The 24,566-nt window shown below is 40.5% G+C and overlaps 1 protein-coding gene across 9 annotated transcripts in view; it reads left to right on the top strand.

Annotated features, from left to right (window-relative positions):
- The window catches only part of CHD7 (chromodomain helicase DNA binding protein 7), a 182,577-nt gene that overhangs the window by 29,346 nt on the left and 128,665 nt on the right, over positions 1-24,566 (top strand). The window contains exon 1 of one of the 9 annotated variants that reach the window (XM_070481211.1): positions 24,325-24,455. The exons of the other annotated variants lie outside the window; for them this stretch is intronic. The gene's annotated coding sequence lies outside the window, so the exon portion shown is untranslated. Of the gene's footprint in view, positions 1-24,324; positions 24,456-24,566 lie in introns of those variants that run through there. 9 annotated transcript variants of the gene reach the window in all.

The following is a 24,566-nucleotide window of genomic DNA, read 5'->3' as shown; positions in this document are numbered from 1 at the left end:
ACCTGATTACAATTCTTGTGTCTAATAGCAAGGATAATAGAAATTGACACTTAAAGAAGTAATTTTTTTATAGAGGAGTTTAAAAGGTGTCTCATAGTAATCATTTGTATAAATTCAAGTATTTTAAATTTGTTATTAGTAGTAAGGTATTTAAGACTGGAAATTCATAAATAAAGGTTGGTAGAAATTGTTTTGGAGATTCTTTTAAATCTCAGGTTTTAATTCCCTTAGTAACGTTGCTTATGGTAGTTCTTGAAGTGATTACAGAAATTCACTCTTTAGTTTTTGTGAGAGAATTCTCCAAATAGCAAAACAAGGTTCTTCTTTACATCTTGTGTAGATGAAAGGTTCTCTTATGTTCATAAAATGGAGGGAGAGGTGAGATCCTTGAAAGAAATTTTAGATATCAGAATACATGTTCTTTATTCGTTATAACCGCATAGATGTTTTAATTGTTAAAATTTATCTTTGTCTTACTGATGATGTTAGTTCCAGCAGCAAGATTCTTTTCAGTAACACAAAACAGCACTCATCCTTGAAGCGCTAACCTGGTGGAGGGCTGGTGCCATGCCTGCCACGTGGACAGCCAAGTAATGAGTTAACTGCACTCCAGATGCACCGCGTAGCTCCTTCGCTGCCTTGTGGAAAATGACATCTTGTCTTTCTTCACTGTACCAACTGTACTAAAGTTGGTAAATTACCATTCTAACATACAGTTGATTTTGTCAAGTTTAAAATCAAGTTCTAATGAAGACTAAGAAACTCAGTGTCTTCTTTTGTTGAGAACATAGATTTGTTTTTATCTGTTCTCCACTCTTCTTGACATTGTTTTAAGAATCATATAATGCCATACCTAAATCCTTAATCTTGAGGTATTTTAAATGGGAATATTTGTGTCATGGATGATTAGCCCAAAACTTTCAGGATTTAAAAGTGGTGCATTTTTCTAAGACTAGAATGAAATATGTCCCTCAAAGAACGGTGTGGTTGCAAGAGGTCGACACTAAAACTTCACTCAGAAATGGCTCCTTCTGAGATGTTAGTAGATGTCTCTCATGTCCACCTCCTAGATTCCTGCTTAAAAAAGGTTGGAAAAGTATGTGATGTGTGCAGACACATCTGTGTGTGCTCATGTAGACGGGAAAGGATACATAAGAAACTATTCGGTTGATAATCTTTGGAGAATGAGACTAGGGTTGATGATGGAAGAGAGAAATAAAAACTCATTTTTCAGTTTTTACTCTTCTCTACATAGCATAGGTTATTTTTACACTAAATAAAACCAGTTCACCTCTGGTGAAAATGATCAGTGATAGCGCAGTGTCTCTTCAGTTCCGCTCCATGTAGTCCCTCCAAATTCTTGTCAACAAAGGGGAACTGTGAAAAGGCTGCTACTGTTCAGCTTTATGGTAAGGTGTAAAAATTGAATGCTGTTTACGTTGCATTAAGGACTTACTCATAGACTTATGTACAGTCCCACATCACAATTTTAAAGGAAAAAAAGGTAGCTCCTGGGGAAAGCATCTCTGAGGCTTGCCGAATTCCATTTACGTGTGGCTGAGACGAGGAGGTTATAATGGAGTCCAAAGCAGTTTCAAGGCAAAGTGTGGCAGCCTCATCAGATACAGCTTTGTGGCCTAGTGACTTATAATGAGGGTGGCATGTAATTAGAAATTGTCCCTGTCTTTTCTGAGTGCTGATGAAAACCATGGCTCAGAGGTTAATTCAAATAATAATTAATATTGGTCTCTGTCAGCACAGGGTGGTAATGAAATCTTTCGTTATTTGATGACTTTGACTTTAAATGTTGGGCGAGGAGTGGAAATGGTTTTATTCCTCACATTAATTGTGGGGAAGCTCCAACAACTGAACACAGGATGGTAAAGTACGCTGTTGGGAAGGTGTTGAGCACAAAATTTCTTTTTAGCCTGTAATTGCCTACAATAGAAGCGCTAACATGACCCAGAGATATTGGCGTTATTTTATTTCCTAAAGTGATAATTATTGAGAGTGAGATATTAGGAAGGCACCAGAAACTGATCTGCCACCGTGGGCTGAGGATGCTTTCCTGGGCCTTCACATTTCCGACTGTATGGAGTGTACGTGGAATGCAGAATTAAATCACCTACTAAATCTTAACAGATTACATATGCACGTTAATCTAAAGACAAGAACATCAAGTGGCTGGTTGACTAGAGAACCTCAAATGTCCTTTTCAACCTTGAAAGTCAATGATTCCATAAGTCGGTGCACCACATTTACTGAACATTTTTCATATGTCCGGTTGGGAGTCACAAATGAAGTAGAAGATATATAGTTGATGTAAGAAGATTATTTGGAAATGGGTAAATATCTGTGAACACAAATCAATGGTAGCTTACAAAGCTGTAAATGCCAAGTAGAATTATTTGACTGAAATAATTTTGGTGGAAGGAAGATGTTTAGGCAGGACTGTTTTTAAAAAATAATTACAAGTGCTTCATTGAGCACCTTGTCTAAAATCTGAGTTTTCTTTTTTGAAACGTTTGTTGATGAATAACTCTAGCCTAATCTCTGAGGGTTCTGTTTGGCATCATTCTAAGCAGCAGCATCTTTTATACGGAAAAGTCACGGAACAAAGGAAGAGAACTTTATACAAAGTTTGGGGGCTCTGAGATGCTTCAGCTGCCCGGGTGGTAGAACCTTTCTGCTAACACTGTCTGTCACACAGAGGTGGACAGAATAGTGGAAGCAGCCATCGTGGACCCTTCACCGGCTTCATGAACTCACAGCCTGTCGTGTTTCATTCCCATGCTCGCCAGCCTCCGCCATGTTCTGTATTATTTAGAAACAAATTCCAGCATGTTATTTTATTTTGAAATATTTCAATATGTATCACTAAAAGGAAATGATTCTTTCCAAATTAAACAGCTATAGAAGTTTGTGTGAACATTTTAAGCCAGTTTTTTTTGTTTTAATTTAAAGGCAGTGCTCTATTTGAGGAGCGATTTGTAAGGATGTTTTCTTAGCTAGAATATAGTGGGTGATAGGCAATTGTTGTACGGTTAGTAGGTTTAATTTGGTTTCAGGAGCAATCACAATTCTGAAATGAAAACGACAGGGTCAAAGCCTTGTTTTGTTTATAAAGGCAGTGTTACAGAGGGTGTGGGAGGCCAGGGGCTCTGGGGGAGCTGCTGAGAGTTGAAGGGGAGCTATTCTGGGGCTGTCGCTGTGTGGGGTAAACCAGCAGAGGTTCTAGGAGGGGGAGTCCAAGAAGGGGCATCACACTATCATCAAAGTGACCTTTCCCAGAAAACCCTGATCTTACCTCTTCTTTGCTTGATGCCCTATGTCAGCTCCTCATTGCCTTCATACAGACCAGGAATTTTGACGTGATTTCTAAGGCGCTCTCACTCTTAGCCCCTCCAGGACCCTCGTCTTGTCCCTTGGCCTTTCTGGTTAGCTGCACTGCCCTCTTTTCTCATTCTGCTGTCTCTCTGCCTCAGGTGCTATACAGGGCACTTCTTCCGCTTAGAGCCCTGCCCCTTGCCTTCCCTCACCTGCTGGCTCCTGCCCCTCCTTCTCACCTGGTCATGGCTCAGGGAGAGCCGCCCTGGCTGCAGCCTGGTTAGGCCCCCTTCTCTCAGCCTCAGCTGTCATAGTCCTCATCCTGCTTGTAACTATGTTTTCCATGTCTGCCTGAGGGGAGACGGAAATCTCAGTGCCTAGAACGGGCTTCGCTTGTCAGAGATACGCTCAATAAATGAAGGAATGGAAGGACTTGTGGTAAGGGTGCAGGTTGCACAGTTTTGGGGAAAGGAAGGCAAATTCTTCTGGCAGCAACAAAAGAGTCAGAAATATTCTGTCTAAAACATTTGTTTTTTGTGTTTTTGGAATAGCTAAATGCATTTCTTACGTGATCAGTGAGAAATGTGACTGGAGGAAGACATTAGAGTTTTTTTACAGGTGTTAAGAAACAGCAGCAACATTGACGTGATTTGCCTCCGAAAAGAGATCAGGGTGAACAGCGGACAGCTTGCGGCTAAACTTTGGAGTGCTTTTCTGATTAATAGGGATGGACGAACCGTTACTGTTCTTCTAGTTGAGTGTTTCCGTTATAGAATCAACTAGACTCCAGCCGAGTGAGAGAACTCCTCAGCATACAGATGGCCCCACAATGACCAGCTTCTGTCTGGTAAAGGGAGCTTTCCAACCCCTGGCTGCAGATGAGTTCACATTCCAAGCTCTTGGGAGCAAGATAGCCTTTGTAACACCCTAGAAAAAGTCTTCTGCATTTTCTCTATATGGGAACCCTCTATCTTACGAAAATAAATGGAAAACAAAAAAACAGCCATATGATATAATGGAAAAAACCCTAAACCTGGGAGGGAACCTAGGCTCCCGTTTTGTTTCAAACACTACTGCATGTGGACAAAACACTTACCCCTTCAGGCGTCATTCCTGTGTTTGTAAAAGGCGGGAACACTGACCCTTCACGCGTCTCGCAGGACCACAGTGCAAAGTGAGGTGGCGTCGGATAAAGTGCTTTCCGACATCAGCATTGCTTTCAGAACCTTCTCACACTGCAGGCCTAGATGGAAACCTTGGGACCCGCTTTGGCGCCTCTCTTTCTCTCACATGCTGCATCAAATTTGTCCTCAGATCCTATTGGCTCTACCTTCAAAGTATGTCCAGAATGCAACAACTTCTCCCTCCACTTCTACCACCCTGTCCGGTGGCCTGCTGGTTTGCCTTGCTGGTCTTGCCGCGGTAGGTCCCTCGTTGGTCTCCCCACCTGCCCTTGCTCCCTTCAGCTTTCCAACGGAGCAAGGTGTTGAAGCTGAGTCAGATCATGCCCCTCCTCTCAAAGTGCCTCTGGAGACCCGCTCCCTCAGGGAAAGCCTCAGGCCTCCCAGAAGAGGCCCTTCCTGCACCCTCTGCCCCTGCCGCCCTCGGGGACACTCCTGTGGGTCCTTGGGATATGGGAGCAAGCTGTCCCCTGGTCTCTGCACTCACTATTCTCCGGGAACATTCCTCCCGGGCCTCCCTGCTCAGCTCCTTCCATGGCTTTGGAAGAGCCTTTCCCCTGGGAGCCTTCCCCGAACCACCCACTTTAAAATCGCATCCCTTCCTTCAAACTTCCTGTCCTCCTTTCGTGCTGTAGTTTTTCTCCTGTTTTATGTTCTAGTTACTTATATTTTACTTATTTACTCTCTTTGACTCTCTCCTCACTAGAATGCACTTCAACTCCAGGAAGGAGGGCGTTGTTGTCTGTGATGGTTACTGATGCATCCCCAGTGCCCAGAACAGTGTTTGACACGTGGCAGATGCTCAGTAAATATTTGTTGCATGAGAGTATATGGAAGTTAGTCATTGGGAAAACATCATCAGTTTGCTTCTTTCTGGTACATATCCTTTGGCAAGGTACAGCAGATGAAACTTTATGAAGGAAATTAAATACTGTTATACGATAGTGGCTTTCAGAAATTAGACATCTTTTCTCTTTGAGATGGTCAAAATAGCAACCTAATTAGCAAATTAGACTTTTCTCCCTCCTGTCTTGCTTTAGGTTAAGCCTTTTCTTGCCTGAGTGATGCACAGGTGATGGTGTGTCTTTCCTCCGGGCAGCATCTCGGGGTGCATGACGTCTCTGTCCCGTTGACTGGTGATGTTTAGTTTGATCATTTGGTGAAGGTGACACATTCTGCCTTGAAAAGGAAATTGTTAGAATTTCACTCATAACTTTATTGTCAAATTAGAATTCTGGTGATTTGCCTGCTTGAAAATCAAAGTGTATCATTCTGATATTTTCATTTAGCTACTTGTTGGACATAATGTAAATGGTTTGGTTAGTTATTAGACTTGGCAGTATCTTTGTGTAGAACTTTTTCAAGAGCTCAAAATTATTTCACGTTTGTTATTTCACTGTATATTTTTTGTTTCTCTAGAGAGAGAGTTACTATGGTCTTGATATACATGGGGTCTTGGCAATCGTGCAGGAAGTAGCCCCAACTTCTTCTCTTGGTCATGCTGTCATTCATGCGGTTATGTAGTTAAGTCTTAGCTATGTTGGCGATGGGTGGGTAGGATGAGTTGAAAAGTGTAAAGTAACTAGGTGTAAAAGTTGACTGATTTAGGTTTGATCTTATGTTCATGTATAGCATCTTGCATTCTGCACTGTCACTTGAGTAATGCATACCACTATTTGGATATGGGAAAGAATTTGTCACCCATGGGGTAGGGAACTTTAGAGATGACAGACTTCCTTTTTGATTCAAATAAGTCTGAATTATTATTTCAGATGAGTGGACTGGAAAATATGGACATCTTTCATTTTGAACTTCCACAGTTGTTAGGAAATTTAGGTAGGTAGATCGATTTTATACCTTTGAAATATTTGGAATGTGTGTGGGGTTTCAAAGATTCATAAACTTTTTTCCAAAATTCCCTTGAAAGACAAATATATATCAACATTGTCTGACACATTATTGTATTGATTAAGTATGCTAGCTATAGATTGTCTTGTTCATAAATTACTTGATCAACTCTCTGTACTAGGCACTCTGGGGGGCCCTGGGATAATGAGGGTGCACAGGGCACACAGCCCCGCCCTCAGGGAGCCCCCATCCCTGCAGAGCCTAATCACAGCATGCAGGGTGTGAGTGCAGCTCAGGTGAGCGCTGTGAAGGAAAGCAGAGAATACATTCCAAGAGCATACAACAGGCATCCTCCTCCCATGGTTGCTCCTGCTTACCTTTAAGGAAATCGAGGCTTTGTGAAATTTCATCACCCGGCCAGCGTTACCAGCTAGCAGAACTTGGATGGAAGCTAGATAGTTTGACATAGGAAAAAAAAATTGTGATAAATTATTTTTCTGACATCTGGCTGATTTTAAGTATGCTTATTCCAAAACATTCATACTGTAAAACATGTATAAAGTGGGAAGTGAAAGCTCTCATCCCCAACAAACTCTGGAACATTAATTATTCCTCTAAGCTTTTTAGCGGGAGAAATGTTTTCAGAGGGCGAACATATACGTATGTAACTCCCCTTTTTCAGAATACTGTGGCTGATCTTTTCATATCAATACATAGAGCTCTATGTTACATTATCTTTTCAAATAGCTCAAACAATGACATCTTGTTTCCTATAACGTCACTAACCTGTCCTCCTTTAACAGACATTTAGGTCATTTCCAGTGTTTCACTATTGAAGACGGTGCTGCCGTAAAGGTTAGCCCTTTAAATACATCTCCTTGGGCCTTTAGGATACATTTCTAGAAAGGGGTACTATGAGTCACAAGCTGTGTTTGTTTTCTGTATGGTGCATGTTCCTGGAGTGTCCTGAAAGGCCATATCAGTTCACAGTTCTTTCAGTGGGGTGGGAGTTGCCCCTTTTTTCTGGACTTGCCAGCTTGAGACATTATTGTCCTTCGCCAATTTGGTAGGTGCCCTAATTTCGTTCTCAGTGAAATCGAATATCTTTCCAAGTATGCGTTGGTCTCCTGTGTTTCCTTAACTCCTGTCCTCTACAGCATTGTGCTGTCTGGCCTCCAGCGCCTGGAATTGCTTGCTCTCTGTGATGGAGGGTTGACATGAGCTTGTGCTCCTCTTCTCTCCCTTCTAGTAGAGAGTAGAGGTTAAGACGGTGGCTCTGAAAGCAGTCTCGGAGATTATTCCCATTGCTGCCGCTTGCCAGCAGTGGCTCCTTGGCAGGCCACTTAACCTTTAAATTCTTCGTTTCCATTCCTGTAATGGGGGTAACAAGGGTTAAACGAGAGAGTGCATTTGAAGCCTTAGCACAGGGCCTGGCACAGGAGGAAATGCTCAGTGTTTGCCACTCTCAGCATCAGACACCAGTGTGGGAAGTGACTTTCCCTCCTTCCTCTTCCTGTGGGAATCTCCTCAGTCCTGCTCAGCTTCTTTGGATCGCTGTCCGTGCTGGAATTCCCTTGACAGAGGGGGAATTCCCTTTCTCTTTGACCCTCCATGTCATGGGTTCTGCAGGTAAGGTCCTGGACCAGCAGCAGCAGCCTTGACGTGGGGCCTGAGCATTTTCCTTCTGAAGTTGGTTAGGGACAGTGTTCCACCAAATTCCTATGTTGAAGCCCTCATCCCACTGTGACTGTATTTGGAGATAGGGCCTTTATGAAGATAATTAAGGTTAAATGAGGTCATATGGGTGGGGCCTTAATCCCATAAGATTGATGGCTTTATAAGAAGAGGAAGAGAAAGGTTTTTTTCCTCCCCCCTTGTGTGCACAGTAAGGTCCTGTGAGCACACAATGAGATGGTGGCCAGTACAAGCCAAGAGAAGAGGCCTCAGAATGAAACCTACTTTGCTACTTCCTTGATCTTGGACTTCTAACCTCCAGAACTGTGAGAAAGAAATTTCTGTTGTTTGAGCCACGCAGTCTGTGGTGTTTTGTTATGACAGCTTTAGCAGACCAATTAGTTGTCTTGGTGGATGGGTGCCTGCCTGGGGTATCATTATTTCTAGGCCAATGGTTCATACATCAAAATGACGTGGAGGGCTTGGTAAAACACAGATTGCTGGGGCTCACCCCAAGAATTTCGAATTTAGTAGGTCTGGGTTGGCCTGGGGAGTCACGTTTCTAATAAGTTGCCCCGTGGTGCTGATGCTGTAGCAGCACACCAGGAGAAACTGCTGTCTAAGTAGTGTGTGGAAGAGGTTTCAAACAGGATCCCAGAAGACTTGGGTTAGGGGTATCGGTTCTCCCACCCAGCAGTGGAAATCTTTGAAACACTTAGAGACTGTTTTGCCATCTGTACAATGGGAATAATATTTATACTGCTTGTCTCATCGGGTTATTCAAGTTCAGATACAGAAATAAAAGCTGTTGAGTTTTCCTCTGATCTTCATACAAAGTGGTGAGAGTGGGGATGGGGTGGGGGATGTGGCATTCTCCTAAAAAGAGAAGAACAAATGGGTGGATAGCAAAGTATTTTAATAGTAAACTACAAAGCAAAGCAAAAGTAAGCTATTCCCTTACTTTCTCCACTGAACACTGCCTGGCCATTTGATTTGCTGGCTGCTGGAACCTTTTCTTTACCCACTTCTCTTCTGTTTGTTCCCCACCCCAACTTCTTTTGGAAGCCAGATGTTTTAGCCAAGTAGCCTTTATCATAGAGTCGGTGGCTCCTTAGAATGGCTCTCCCCGTCAAGGGTGTCTGTGGCTTTTTTGGTGGTTGCGGCAGTGGAAAGGACTGAGTTTCTTCTTCTTCATGGGTAACTTGTGGCCCTGTTTTCGTGTCCAGGGTAATGTGTTTTTTGGTTTTATTTTTTTAGTTTTATTTTTTGTTTTGCCGTGTTTAAAATGTTTTATGATGTAAAAGTTTTAAGCATATATATAATTATAGATATATTACATTTTCAGCAATGTTGTCAACAAATAATCAGGATGCTAATCATTTAGAGCTATGGTTCTCAAATTTTGTGATCCCAGGGCCACTTTATACTCTTATTGAGAACCCCAAAGAACTTTTGTTTATGTGGGTTATATCTATTGCTATTTACTGTATTAGAAATTAAAACTGTTTAAAAATTTATTTAAAAATAACATTAAGTCCATTAATGTTAATATAAATAATATAACTTTTATGAAAAATAAATATTTTCCAAAACAAAAGTTTAGTGAGAATGAAGGGTATTACTTTTACATTTTTGTAAATCTTTTTAATGCCGGGCTCAAGGGAAGACAGATTCTGATAGCTACTCTGCCTTCCATCTGTTGTAATATGTTGTTTTGGTTGAAGAATGTGAAGAAAATCTGGCATGCAAATTTATAATTGAAAAGGGAAGAATATTTGAATAGCCTTTTCAGATAATTTGATACTGCAGGGAAACTGTAAGGACTAGTTTCTTAAAGGTTAGTTGCAATGTGGAATCTGAAATCATAGCAGTGAAATTTTTGTACTTGGTTTCATTAAAATTCATTGCATATCTTGCACTTTGAATGGATCTTTTCTCCATGCATTGTTTTGTAACATCATGCATTGATAATTTGAAAAATATTAGTTCAGTGAGTTACATAAATCTTTCAAATGTTGACACATTTCATTATACAATATTTTAAAAAATCACAGTTGTGAATATTACCTCTTATCTAATCAGAAAAATCTTTTAAGTATTGTCACGTTCATGATGGATTCAGATTTTCCAAAATTGTGATTTTTGCTTGAAAGCTCAAATTTCATTATTGGCAACAAAACTGTCAATTGTTTTCCTTGAAGTGACAGACTTATTTTGTTCATTTTTGAGAAAATGCCTGCCAAATGCTCAAGTCTGAATAACCATAGCTTGTTGGTCGTTTTTTTTCCCCCAAGTAAATATGGTGTTCTTTGAAAAAAGTTTGCAATTCAGTTGCACAGCCTGTTGCTCCATTTACCTTGAATCAAATGGTTTCTGACATTAACCACCATCTAAAAGGATGCAGGCATAGAGGAATGATGGCAGAAAGGGCATCTTTGTGTATAGAAGGGCTACTCAGAGACATTTTGGGGAAGCAAGTACTCTGCTGGTTAAAAGAAAAAAAATTTCATAACATAGTTGACTTAATACACCAGAAATTATGCAAATGAATGTTGTTTCCTTCAGCATAGTGACCTTGGAGACAGAACACCACATTCAGTGATAACACCAACGGTTAGAATGTTTTCAGAATGCCACCTTATTTGGAACTGCTTCAAGTTGTGACTTTTGCTTACTCCATAGATTGTTTTTGGATGGTACTGTTTTAAAATTGTATTGCTTCAAATGTCTGTTAACATTTTCCCAGTGATAAATAAATACAGTTGTCTAGTCTGAGAGGATGCTGTTGCCTAAGTGAGAACAAGTAAGATACATTCTTTAGCAGTTTCGGGTATTTATTACAGTAGGACCCGGTACTAGTCTTGAAGTCTGAGACGTGTGGCTGAGTCTTTGCTGGAGACGTGTGGCCGAGTCTTTGCGCTCTCTCTGACTAGCTGGATAACCTTGAACAAAGCATTTACCTTCTCACTGTTTGTCTGTAAGGTCAAGTACTTGGATTAGGTCTTGAGTCTTTTAGTGCTCATGTTCTGTAATTCCCAGATTGTGGAGGCATGAAAGCAAGATTCCCCTCATTGTCCTGGAAGGTGGCTGCTGAGGGACTTGCTCTGCACTCTTCCCATCCCTTCCTGCTAGCTGTGTCTCTGCCCTAGCAAGGTAGCAGGCTTCCTATGGTTGTGAATTTTAAAAGGAGTTTTGATTGTTAGTAGGGCAGAAGAGTCAGACCTTGGTATAACACCCTTTGGGTTTTGTACTGTCAGCTCCTGTAGTGATATGCAGTATATTTGGAAAGGAAAACTAGATGACTGGGTTGAGGTCAGTGCAGAATAGGGGGGGAGAAGAACTGACGTTACCGTCTGTCTTCTGTGTGCAAGGCATTCTGTAATGGCCCCTGGTAACAGTTAGATGAAATCACTACTAAGCAGTCCTTTGAGGGAGGTGATGGGTTACTTATTTTCGTAGGTGAGGAAACTGAAGTTCAGAGAGTTGCTTTAATTTGCCTGAGGTGGAATGTTTGAGCCAGGTCTAGCCGGCTTCGTCACTGTTTTCCCACATTTCTAGATGCTGTTCTCTTCTACCCTCGTCCCCATCATGATGTTTCTTTCTTCATTTTTTCTCTATGACCATTGTAAGCTTTTCTAAAGTGTTGAAGAGATGTCACAATTAGACATTAATCTTTGATGAGAGGTGGTGACTTTATAAATAAACTTTTAACTTTTATAAACTTAATTTTTGATATTGGTCAATAAAAGATAAAGAGGAGAAAATGCTGATGTGAAATCGTAAGCTTGTGTTGAAATAGGGTCTGCACAGGCTTTGTGTAAAATTGAGGGCAAATAAGCTTTGGGGTGAGTTCAGAACAAATGTGCAAATACAATAATCACGTATGTCCAATTTGCCTTTCCAGAACTGGAAACTCAAATTTTTATGGATTATTTATTGAAAAGAACTCTTATTTTTTATTCCTTCAGCAAGCGTGTTCATGCATCTGCTTTATCTTAGCCACAGCGAGAAGTACTGGTGATAAAAAGTGGAGGTGTGAGCAGACCTCGAGGTGCACAGAGCCCAGGGGCAGCGGGCACAGGGTCTTGTTGGCGGTGGCAGAGGTCTCCCAGCTCCTCGCCGTCTCCAGGGAGGCCCTCTCCCGTGGGCTTGCGTGCGGAATCCTGCAAACCACAGATGCGGGCTCTGCATTCCACATAGGGGGTGATGTGCTGATGGTGGGTTGTTAGGGAGGGAGATGTTTTAAAGAAATGTTCTGTGATCTCTTCTGAAAGTTTTTAAAATTGTGGAAGCCTAGATCAAGGACGGTTTGAAGATGAAGTGTTTTGTGGTTTCTGATGAGAGAGCTCTTCCATCTGCACAGTCAGGAAATCTGAGGAAAGAAGAGTCCTAAGCTAGACCTTCAAGACGAATCATAGTGGAGGATAAAAAATTTATATATATATATTTTTATGTTACTAAGCATATTTTTAGTAGGAATTAGAAGTAGTTAAGTCATCCTCACAGCATCCCTGAAGATGACAGTTGACATTAACCTATCGTGTTATTGGAAAAGGAAATAAAAGAGATTACTTCCCACTCCAGTTTGTTTGGCAAATAAATGGGAAATGGAAAGAGTATGTTTAGCGTCCAGTTCTTACTTCGGAGCTTTATAGGATGCCTTGTAGCTATGTTCTGAACTCTTCAATTGTGAATTTAATGGAACGATTCTAGTTGTGTGGCCAGGAGCTTGTATTGTTGGTGATTAAGGAGAGATTGTTCGCTGCCAGTCCTGTTTAGGAGCAAAGGTAGCAGGAGGTTTTGCTCTTTTGAGAAAGTTGCATCAGGTGACTGCTTGGTCTTGGACCACCGCTCCCGACATTGAGGAAAGGGCCTGGGAGGCGTCTGAGGCCTGTTTCATAGAGGTGGTGCCTGCAGGTGTCCCACTGCCCTGACTTCTTTCTCGGTGGGCTGAAGCAGAGGGATTTCCTGTGATGCCCCTTCGTAGCGTTACAAATGAACACGTTCTGAGGAATGATGGTTTCATCCTCTGTGTAAACCAGGTGCTCATTTACCTTTCTGAAGAACAGTTACTTTACACTTACTAGCGGTTCCTTGGTAATTTTACACTTAAAACTGAAGCTTCACTGAATTATTTATGTGCTATATGTGTTCAGTTTGTGTAATCACTTTTTATCAATTATCTCTGCTACTTGAAATCGTGGTTATTTTTCTGTCATTAGAAGTGTGGATTCCAGAAGAGGACAGGTATACTTTGCATATTTCTAAGTGCAGAGCTACTTAGGTTAGTGTCCTAGAGTGGAGGGATATTCGCCATTTTGTGCAGCCTTCTCTCCACCTCCTCACTCTACAGATGAGAAACCAAGACCCAGAGAGGCTGAGTAACTGCATCAAGGCCTCACAATCTGGTCGACATATTTGGCATATTTAAATTTCTCAGGTTAAAGGAAAAAAGTGTTTAGTCATCTGCGTTGTGTACTAATTATGTGCCAGGTGCTGTGTTTAGTGCTTTATCTATACAATCTAATTTAGTCCTCATGAATTAGAAGTGGATGGTATTATCTGTATTTTACAAATGAGAAAAGGACATTCTAGAACGGGATGCCATTTCAGAGTTGGTCTCGGACCTTAGTGGGTTCATAGTGCCCTCTGTTTATGCCGTTTTGTTCTGTTGATTCTTGGGGTCTTTTGTGGTTTTATACAAATTTTAGGGTAGTTCTATTTCTGTGAAAAATGCTGTTTTTCTTATCTTGGAAAGATAGAGGACGCTTTTATCTTCTTTCTCTATAGCGTTTGAACTTGTTGATCACTTCCTTCTTAAAGCTCTTTCTTAGTATTTGCTTCTGTCTTGCTGGCTGACTCTTCCGCCTGCCCTCTGTGCTGGTATTCTTCAGGATTCTGTCCTTGTTCTTTTCTCTTGTCACTCTAATTGTATTCTCTGGGTGATCGCATCTACTCCAAGACTTTGCCTTCCTTCTGTTTATCAATGAGTTGAATAGCCATATCTTTAGCTCAGCTTTCTCTCTTGAGCTCTTCATTTATATTGTACTGCTTAGTGGATATGTCTATGTGGATTTTCTCTACAACTCTCCTCCACCCCTCATAAACTCTACTGCTCTTCTCCATGTTTCAGTGAATGGTGTTACCATCTGCTCAGTTACCCAAGCCAGAGTCTTATCATCCTAGACTCTTCTTTATCCTCCAATATCCAATCAGAAACCAAGTCAGATAGTTGGGTAGTTCTGTTTCTTGAGGGCCATATCTCTGCCTTCTTCTTTGCTGTACCACTGTCTCTTACTCGAATTCTTGTAAGAGTCTTCAAACTGGTCTTCTTGGCCCTAGTCTTGTACCATTCCCACCCCTCCCAATCTGTGATCAGTATTTTAGAAGGGGAAATTCTTTCTAAAATGTACATCTTTCTAAATAGCATAGCTTAGACTCTTTACGGTTACTTCTCCATGAGTTCAGAGTGAATGATAAGGCCTTTCATGAGCTGACCTCCACTTAAACCATATTGAAGTATTTGCAGACATCTGAGTATGTTCTGCTTCCCAGAGCCTCAGGACTGGATTTTTCAGTCCTCTCTGCTTCCCTCTTGCCTAGATCCTCTACCTGCCAGTCTCCTGTTTGCCCTTTAGGTCTCAGCTTAGACAGAGTCCTCTAGAACAGCATGGCCTGTGAATTTTCTGTCATGATGAAAATTTAACTGAGCTCTGTATTTGCTGCATTGGGTTCAGTAGCCACTAGACACATAAGGCTGTTGAGCACTTGAATGTGGCTAGTGTGACAGAGGAACTGGATTTTAACATTTATATAATATTAACTGATTTAAATAGCCACATGGGGCTAATGGCTCTGGTACTGGACGCATGGGGACTGTTGGGAGGGGTGCCTGTGTGCTTCTTGGCATTCTGTTATCTCCGCCAAAGCACTTTCCCCACGAACAACAAAACAGCTGATAGTATTGGAGGGGCCAGAAAAAACTCACAAAAAGCAAACTGAAGAACTCAAAGCGTATTTATATGAGGACCTAACAATATTATAATGCAGAAAAATAATCTTACTGAAAAATGATTTTGATTTATCAAGAACTGTTATTTTCAGCATATTCATGGTTACTTGTTTTATACTGAATTTACATCTGAAATGCTTAAATTTAAGCTGTGAACCAAAGGAGCCAGGTGAAATTAACAATCAAAATTTATTTCAAACATTTAATTGTGGATGCCAGATAACATTATACTTGATATTGATACTTGATATTGGATTGTTAGCAAATATTAATGGAACCTAAAATAGGCGAGAAAGCAGTGTTTAGAGAACTTTGGACTTTTTGGAGAAAGGGTGTTCAAGTATAAGTAATAAATAGCATTAATGCATTTCTTTCTGTGCAGCAGAGTATAGATAAAACGTAAAGTGGGGAGAAGACCTTGCTGGGTTCTTTGGACCCTGTTGTGATGGGAAGTGCCCCAGGCCACATTGCTCTGGGAGGTTCTCTCTGAAGGCTGGAGTGACTCATTACACAAACAAGGAGTTATAAAGCTAGACAATTGTCCCCAGTATGCTGTTCTCCTTGTTAATGGCACAGGATCAGTGGAACGATGGAAAGTGCTTTAATTCTCCATCGCAACCCAAGCCCCTCTCCTCTCTCCTGTGAATAAGTCTTGGGGAGGCAGTGCAGTTTACTGACTCTCCCATGTCTATGTGGCTGGAAGAGGGGCATTAGTAAGAATACTGAGATATTATGTAATGGCTAATTCCTTAAATATTTTTGAGGCACTGGGTCTGGCGTTGTGGATACAAAGTGATAGACTTAAATTGCAGGGTCTTCCTTGGTGCCCTCAGCTCTCTGGGCACATGGGGCGTATTTTTGGAGTTGTACTAGGGGAACATTTAAATGGTCCATGAGGAGAGAAATGCTGAAATACAGTCTAAATTCGTAAGTTAACCTTTCAACAGGATTTCATTTATTCAAAGAAAAATTGGAAAAATGGAAAGAATTCTTTCAAAAGTAAAGTAACAGAAAATTTAAATTCATCCTACAAAAAAGTTATAAATGATTCTGAGCTACTAATGACCTAGTTTATACACCACTAGTAAAAATTATTCGGATACTGATTTGGATACTGATCTAAACAATTTCAAGTACCATATGGCATTTGAAAACTTTTACCTTTCCCACTGTGAGAAGAAAACGTTATTCTTGCCGTTGTAGGATGGCAGAGTCAGTGCCCAGGAGCCTCGGCAGCCGAATGTGCAGAGCTCTTGACAAGTGACCAAACCCGAGCAGAGGGCTTGTAGGTATATTTTTGAGTAGAAACTTGAGATACGTGGTCTGTCAGAACATTTTTTGCTCTTTCTAGGTGTAAGATCCAGTCTGGAAGATGTAGTGTAGGCAGTAAAGTTTTCTATTTAATGGGGCACCTTGATTTGCACACAGAATCTTTAAGGCTGTTTTAGAAAATTTGAGGTATGTTTGTCATAGCCACTGGGCTTTAAAGGCACTAAACTCTTGGTAGCATAGTTAGGAATCTGTATTTGTATTCTTCAGGATTGTTTTATAGGAAAAATTGTGACTACTTTCAAATCCTCTCTGAGAAATGGGCATAAAGTAGAGGATTTGTTATGTTCAGAGATGTAATAGATATGGAGAGGAAACTTGAAAAGTGTGGGTAAGTATTATATGGTATAAATATTATCACAGATGAGACTTAATTATTTAGATATCCTTGTTTGATCATAATTTTGTTGGTAACTGAGACGTAGTGGGTAAGTTCATTAAAATCTCACGAATGGGTGGCTGTGGCAGTCTGAGGCTTTAGTAAGCCCTGTATTTTAAAGCTGAGCAGGTGTCTGGTTCTTTTTGTATTCTTTGATTAAACCGAGTACAAAATTCAATTATAAGCCTTCATGGGTAGCCTTAAATTATCTTGAGCATCCTCATAATGCAGAATAAATGTTGCACCTGGAGTAGCTCATCTTCTCACTTTGCCTTTTCTTATTTTACAAGCTCTTTTACTTGCTAACTTGAGGTGAACTTAATATTGATCTATGAGCAAAATGGACACAATGTAGAAGTTTATAACTACATAAGTAGGATCCCTTTTCAAACTGAAATAGAAAGTTTACCTGCAAGTTAGATTGATATTCTAATAACAGTAATCTTGTACACTCATGTAAAAAGTACTTAAAATTAGAATTGGCTAATTAGTGATTTTTAGGGGAAATATTTGAGGCAGAAACAGATCATTACAATCAGCTTTCAATGCTGTAGAATAGGATGGTTGTGCAGTAAAATAATATAAGAATTTGTTATAGAATGCACTGTCGATTTTTTTTGAAACAGATTTAGGTTATGAATTAATTTACTTAGTATAAAAGGTATTTCATAAAGTTAGTTTTCCCCATGGAGCACAGCTGACTGGGGGAAGGAAGCTCTGCAGATTTTCGGGTAGCGAGGAGAGGGGCCGGTTGAGGGCTCAGCCTTTGCTGTGGATGCAGGAAAATGGAAAAGTTAAACATAACAGAGTTTGTGGATAAAACTTTTGTCTTTTACCCTATGCTAATATGAATGAAGACATTTAATTTGGCTAAAAGATATATTAGGCTTATTTAGCTGCATGAAATTGATAGTTTTGATTATTAGTAGTTATTTTAATAGTTTTTGATAATAGTTTTGATTATGGTCGCGTTGTAGAACCTACTGGCATTTATGATAAGTGTAGGTATAGAAAAAGTGTTTCCAACTGTGTTATAAGTCAGAATGATTGTGCAGTAATGGATGTGAAACTGTTTACTGTATATTCCAGCCTTAATTCCATTTCCTTTGTCAAGTATAATTTATTTGAAATAGAAGTTTGGTACTGTAGTCACTGAATACATTACATTTGTTCCCTTTTTTTGCCTGTGGATTTACCTTTTTCATACTATGTGCAGTTTTCCAAAATACTTTCTCTAATACTCTTCTAAAGACTTCCTCAATCTTCCTTTACAGTTCTGTTTTGCTTTTATATTGCTTGCTTGCTTGATGGAAATTTGCATTTTTATAATTCCCGTGTATTTCTCTTTTGCATTAAATATGGCTTCTTAGAAAATTGTCCAGGTTACTGTGTGACCTCTGCCCTTGGTGTCCTGTGACACTTTGCCTGTCTTTATGCTCAGGTTTATTCATGATGAGTAAGGCTCCCTTCTCATCTCCTGTGCTCTGCTCTAGCAGAGAAAATAGAAAAATTATTTTCAGCTCTGGTGTTGCTGAAGGTTTTTTTTCTTTAAGGAAAAGACTATTGGTAGTGTGTTATCAGAGAAGACTCAGAGGAGAGGAGTCTTCTCTCCCTGCATTTCAAACCAGGCAGAATTTGGTAGAGTTTAAACTCCCCTTGGAATATGAGACAAGATCCCCTTTTCAGCTTTCCAGAACCTTTAAAATACAAAAGAATGTAGGAAATTGCCAGATCAGTTATTCAGTGACGACTGTAGTAAGTATACAAAAAGGATGATTCTTACAAGAGCAGTTGACTGCTGTTTCCTCAACTCCTCAGCATGTTGCTCTTGTCCCACCTTCGCATCCTTCCGTGGTTTAGGGTCAGCTTTATAGGAGTTTGTGGTCGCCAGGGTGTCCCTAGACAGAGGGTGGCCCTGGGCAACCCCTTCCTTCCCTCCTACTAGTCTTTCTCACTTTTTGTAGGCTTGACAGTCACCCGAGACACGTGTGTGTGTGTGTGTGTGTGTGTGTGTCAAGTCAGTAGCTTGAAATAGGTCTAGAGTGAGTGGGAAAATATATTTTCAAATGATGATTTTTATTAGGCTAATAAACATGTGGTGTCATTTGCCTTTATAGACCAACCAAGTTTTGTTTGTTTAAACTATCCCAGGATATTTTACACTGTTAAGCAGGATATACTAGCAATCACCAAATTTTGTAAAATTTATGTTACTCTTCCATTAGTCTGCATTATAAACATCCTTGCCAGGTGGGTTGAAATACATTTCTGAAGTTTAATTTTTCCGTCTTAAATAAATTACACTAAAAATAATTTCCATTATTTCTGGACCTGTCTTCATTTGCTTTCCCCTCATCTAAAATAAAATTAATTAGGATAGCATTAAAAGATAGGGGATAGATCCACATATTTTACATAGATACGTATCTTATTTACATATATAGATATGGTATTACAGATGTGTCTGTAGATGTTTGTCCTCATTTCTCTTCTGCCACGTAATACTGAGTACTTTCTGTGTTATTAGAACGTGTCCTGGTCTATTGCTGAGCCATGCTAAGTTGTGGATGGGAAGATCATCGCCCTGATGTGTTTTCCTAGTGTCTCTAGGGGGATAAACAGGTCAGCTGTCTGCTGCCTGACTTCTCAGTGGGCTTAGTCTTTGAAGGAGTTAATTTCAGTGTTGAATTGCAGCGTGTAAAGGTTGTTTCCTAAAGGATGTTGATTTCCATGATTCTTCTGCTTTAGTGGCACGATTTACTTATAGGACAATATGCGTCTTTTGATCAGTTTAGAAAAAAATTAGTGCTGTGGCCATGCACTTGGTATAAACTGTTAGCTGAATGCTAATACTCAATTTCCTAAGTTGCCTTGGAAGAAAACATATTAGCCCCAGCACTTTTATGTAGAAAAAACTTGTCTTTATCTGAAAGGCAGCTCAGAATATTCAACTCCTCAAAGTTATGTAGAAATAACTGAAAGATTTCTGCAAGAAACCTGTGAAATAGTGTGTTATGTAACATGGCATTAGATATTAATGTTAACTGCATCTTTTTTTGTCTTGCAAAAATGATTGGCAAGCAGATGGTCGTATCTTTAAAATTAAACCATTTTTAGATGTCTACTCCTTGTGAACCGTTACAAGTGAAAATTCGTCACTAGGGTTATTCATATTTCTATGGATGAAGTCAGTATTTCTTTATCAGTCACAAATGTCAAGACTACCTTTGCTTAAAATAAGATAGCATATCTTTGTATTACTTGCTTTGTAATTCTTTGGGACAAGTTATTTGTTGTCAGTTATTCATTCTTAGGTTGACTGAGGAGTAGTTGGAGCTATGGTGCAAGAGGAGCTCAGAGGCAGAGCAGGACTTGCACTTCCACGTGGGCAGGAATCACCTGAGGTCTTTGCTAATAAAATGCGGATTCTGGGTCAGGAGGTCTGCAGTGGGCTCTGGATTCTACGTCTCTCACCTAGGGTTTGCCATTGGTCCCAGGACCCGTGTTCAAGTGGCAAAGCTCTTGTCTGCAGGGAGAGGCAGGTAAACAGACAAGAACAACAATGCGCTTGGTGCTTTGGTAGCTCTTGCCCCTAGTGCAGTGGATATGCTAGTGAGGGCTTCTGAATCAGCCCGAGGGTCAGGAACCCTCACCAGATGGGCGGTGACAAAGGAAAAGAGAGAAAAGAGGCCAGACTTGCACAGTCAGGGGTTGAGGAGGCAGGTGTAGGCAGGGAGGGTGTGAGGAAGTGAATGGATGATTGTTGGTAAACTTCCAGTGGTTTGACAGACCTGGCCTGGGTATTTGTGAATGTTTCAGGGGGCAGACGGAAGGGAACTTGGGGAGGTGAGAATGGAGAGGTCGACCAGGACCTGATTACAAAGTGCCTTCCAGCCTGCTGAATGGAGCATTGGGACTTGATCCTGAAAACTGTGAGAACTCCTTTCAGGATTTTAATCAGGGGAGAGACATGATGTGTCTTGTGTTTTAGAAGATCATTGAGTCAGCTGTGTGAACGTGTTGAGACTGGACTGGGGAGAACTATTCAGCCTTTAATGTTTGTCCTGCACTAAACCCTGAAGCCCAGACCACTTCAGAGACAGTCTGAATCCCCAGGAGGAGGAGACTTGTGAGATACTTAGGAGGCAGAATTAGCAGTTTGGTCCACGGGTTGAATATGCTGGATATCCGAGGGGGATTTATTAGAACGGCAAGCTGCACAGGGCAGGGGCCACGTCTGTTCTGTTCGACTCTACACCCAGTGTCTGTTAAATGCCTTATGCAAAGTAGGCACTCATTAAATACTCTTTAAGTGAATTATTGTCGGGAAGAGGGTTATTTTCCATCATTTGACTGGGTTGAAGGGGTGGGTGGAGATAGCATTAGCTGCTATAGGGACTGCTGACGTACAACATCGGTTCCAAGCATAGTTTTCCCTGTAAAAAATATATAGCTCTTCAGTTACTATGAGCAGAATTCGAGGTTAGTTAGTGATGTAAGTGGAAGCTCACTATAAATGCAGTTCTTATGACTTTTGTAATTTTTCGTATTGTACCTGGACTGCCATAGACCTTCGGGAGGTCTTCACATCCTGTTTGGTTCTTTCTACATACTTTCCTTCCAGTAAAATAGTGAATGAAAATAATGCACAAAGCCTATAAGAAAAATAGTGGCCTTACTATAACTATGTAAATTTTTGGTTGTAAAAATTAAACTTAAAAATACTTTATTAAAGGGCAGTCGTAATATGGCAGTTATAAGGGAAAAGGTTTGAAATTAATTATTCTGAAGTGTCACAACTTTGTATAGTTGACAATCATTCCTAACATAAGAATTATTTATTAAGAAATAGAAATATATGTTGGGAGATATTACAGAAAGGAGAAATTTTATAGGTTGAAAATATAGTTAATTAACATAAAATATGATATATGGAAAGACTACTATAAATTTCATCACCAGGGGTAAGTATGGACCTTTAAAAGAATACTAATCTCTGAGCAGGAGAAAATATTTTTCATCAAAGAGAATTGCTACTATTTAATATTGTCTTTGTCTAAAAACGTTACTTGTAAGAAGAAATATATAGCAGCACTGTCTATAGAAGTTTCTGCACGGAAATGTTCCATATATGTGCTGTCCATATATGCACAGTAGCTGCCAGCCACATGTGGCTGTTGGACACTTGAAATGTAGCTTGTGCGACTGGGCATCTGAATTTTAAATTTTATTTAGTTTTAATTAATTTAAATAGCAACAAGTGGCTAGTGGCTGCTGTGTGGGACAGCACAGTCATAGTGTTTCGGTACTGCCTTGCCATACTAATGAGGAAGAAAATGTGGTCTTGTTCGGGGGCCGGGGTGGGAGGTGGTGGTGGTGAGGGGGTGTCCAAGAAGGGCATCATTCAGTCCATGAGGCAGATCTGGAAGTGACTCATGTTGGTAACTTGGAGGCATTTCCTGAGTCTTTATCTGGGTCATTGTCCATTGGATTGATGCCTTCTTCCACAGCAAGCATTGGCCTGGCTAGACTTACCTCTTTCCCAAGTGGCTCTTGGGGGCCTTTGGTGGGGATCGGTGTCCAGAGGTCTCATGATCTAACTGAAAGGACTTTCACTGTGAATAGAAGCCCAGCAGTGCTGAGCCCTTTATGTTCTCTGTATTCACTTAGCAGCTTGTGAATCCTTCCCCCTCTTGATATGATTTGTGACCTTGATGATCGACAGGCGTCTTCATGGGGTGTGCTGAGGGCGGTGATGTGTGTTTTTCCCACTGCTAGACGCTCCCTTGGAAATGCTGACACATGCTTCCCGCAATCCCAAGATCATTGTCACGGTTATGTTGTATACCCCAGGCTCTTCGGAGCAGGAGGAAAGAGATTTAAAGAGAACAGTTGCAAATCCAGCTATATAACAGTAAAATAGTCTCCAGCATCTAAAAGGCAGTTATCCTTTCACTTCATACTCGCCCATATTTATTGGATATTTATGGAAAAAGTCTCTTTAGATGGCCTCCTGCTTAGACAACTGGATAAAAAGTGGTTGACTCTAGAAGTATTTTGCACGTGAAAGGTGTTTTGTCTTCACCTATCTCCTTGCTAGCGGTCCAGGTAACTGTGATACCAGGTCAAAACTTGGCTACACCTATGCCTTCCTACTTTGAGGAGAGCACAGTAGTTAAGCATTGTTTATGCAAGTTTTGAGAGGTCAGAAATTCACTTCAAAGTATTCTTAGATATTTTACACAACTCCTTTCTTCCGTCTCAGTTTGGGTGCACTCTTTGCGGTTGTCCCTGATTCTCTGTGTGCCATTTACCTGTTTTTTGGATCTACCTATTTTTCATCCTGCTTGTTCCCAATAAAATTAACCAGTAGCCTCAATATAGTGCTAATATGTGCTTGGTTCCCAAAAGTTACAAATAGTATAAATAAATGTTTTAGAAAGGAAACTCTCTTCTCTTTGCTGGTCTCAGTAATTGTTTTAGTGACTTATCTCTAAGTAAAATGAGCCCAGTTTGGGCCTTTCATATTTTGCCACCACTAGTAAGCTGCCGTTTCATCTGTACATTTCTCTTTCATCTTTGGGAATTGTTCGTCATTAACGTGTTTTGTGGAAGAGGTTTACTCCTCTCACTCTCTAAAAGAGTTGTTTTCATCTGCTAAATGAAGAGGGTGTTGGATTAGAGAGTCTCCGAAGTGCTCGCCAGCTCTGAAGTTTCCGTTGTGGGTTTCACAGTGAGTCTCTGCGTTGTTGATGATTCTCTTCCTTGAGCTGCCCGCTTGTGCCCCTCCTCACCCTCAAACACAGGCACCTTCTGAGTGTCCTCTCAGAAAGTACTTGCCAGTGGGGCACTGAACAAAAACTTAAATTACTGTCTCTTCATTGTATGTATCTGTACTGTTACTCTATAGTATCACAGTTAAAACAGTTGTCATCATAAATTATCAATATTTTGTAAAATGGTATCCTAAATTTTCATCTTCCTTCTTTTTAACAATCTATGACTGTGTTGTCCAGTATGGTAGTCGCTGCCCCCATGTACACATTCTTGACTTGCAGTGTGGCCCATAGGAATTGAGATATGCTGTAAATGTGAAATACCTGCAGGGTTTACATTTTTTGGTACTATCTAATTCATTTTTAAATATTGATTGCATGTTAAAGTGATAATATTTTGCATATATTGGGTTAAGTAAAAATTATTAAAATTAATTTCACTTTTTGGGGGGATACTTTTACATATGGCTATTAGAAAATTTAAAATTACATCTGCAGCTCTGATTCGATGGCTCATTGAACAGTTGCTGATCTAGACATAGAAAGTGTGGATACTGAATGTAGAGAAGAGGCAAATTTCCAAAAGGAGTTTTAAATGAATATCTTTGATAGAAATAAAATTATATATTGCAGCTGTGACTTGGGAAAGTGGGTATTCAAATGGTCTTGATCAAATTAAAAAAGACCAAAATAAATTAATTAGATTAGCTTAGATCAGAAATATGAAATCCAGCTACCAGATGGATTCCTAGCATTGTCGCCAGCCGAGTCTTGAGGTCAGATAAGGGGCAGGAAGGCAGGGGTGGCGGTCTGAGCAAGAGTGAGTGGTCACTAGTGACAGACGAAAGCCATAGTTTTTGAACTTCTCTGCCCGGCTTCACCTGATTGTGGTTGCAGTTGTGATGGGGGACGTCTTCACTTGATACCAGGTAGTGCTGTCGTTTTTCGTGCTGCTGGGCGATGGACTGAGTGGGAAGGAGTAGGGGACTGGAATCCCAAGTGTCAGACAGGATTCCTCTGAGTGAGTGTTCTGTTTTGTC

Source organism: Equus asinus, chromosome 12 (genome assembly GCF_041296235.1).
Source record: "Equus asinus isolate D_3611 breed Donkey chromosome 12, EquAss-T2T_v2, whole genome shotgun sequence".
Taxonomy (NCBI): domain Eukaryota; kingdom Metazoa; phylum Chordata; class Mammalia; order Perissodactyla; family Equidae; genus Equus; species Equus asinus.
This window is presented reverse-complemented; position numbering and strand designations above follow the sequence as displayed.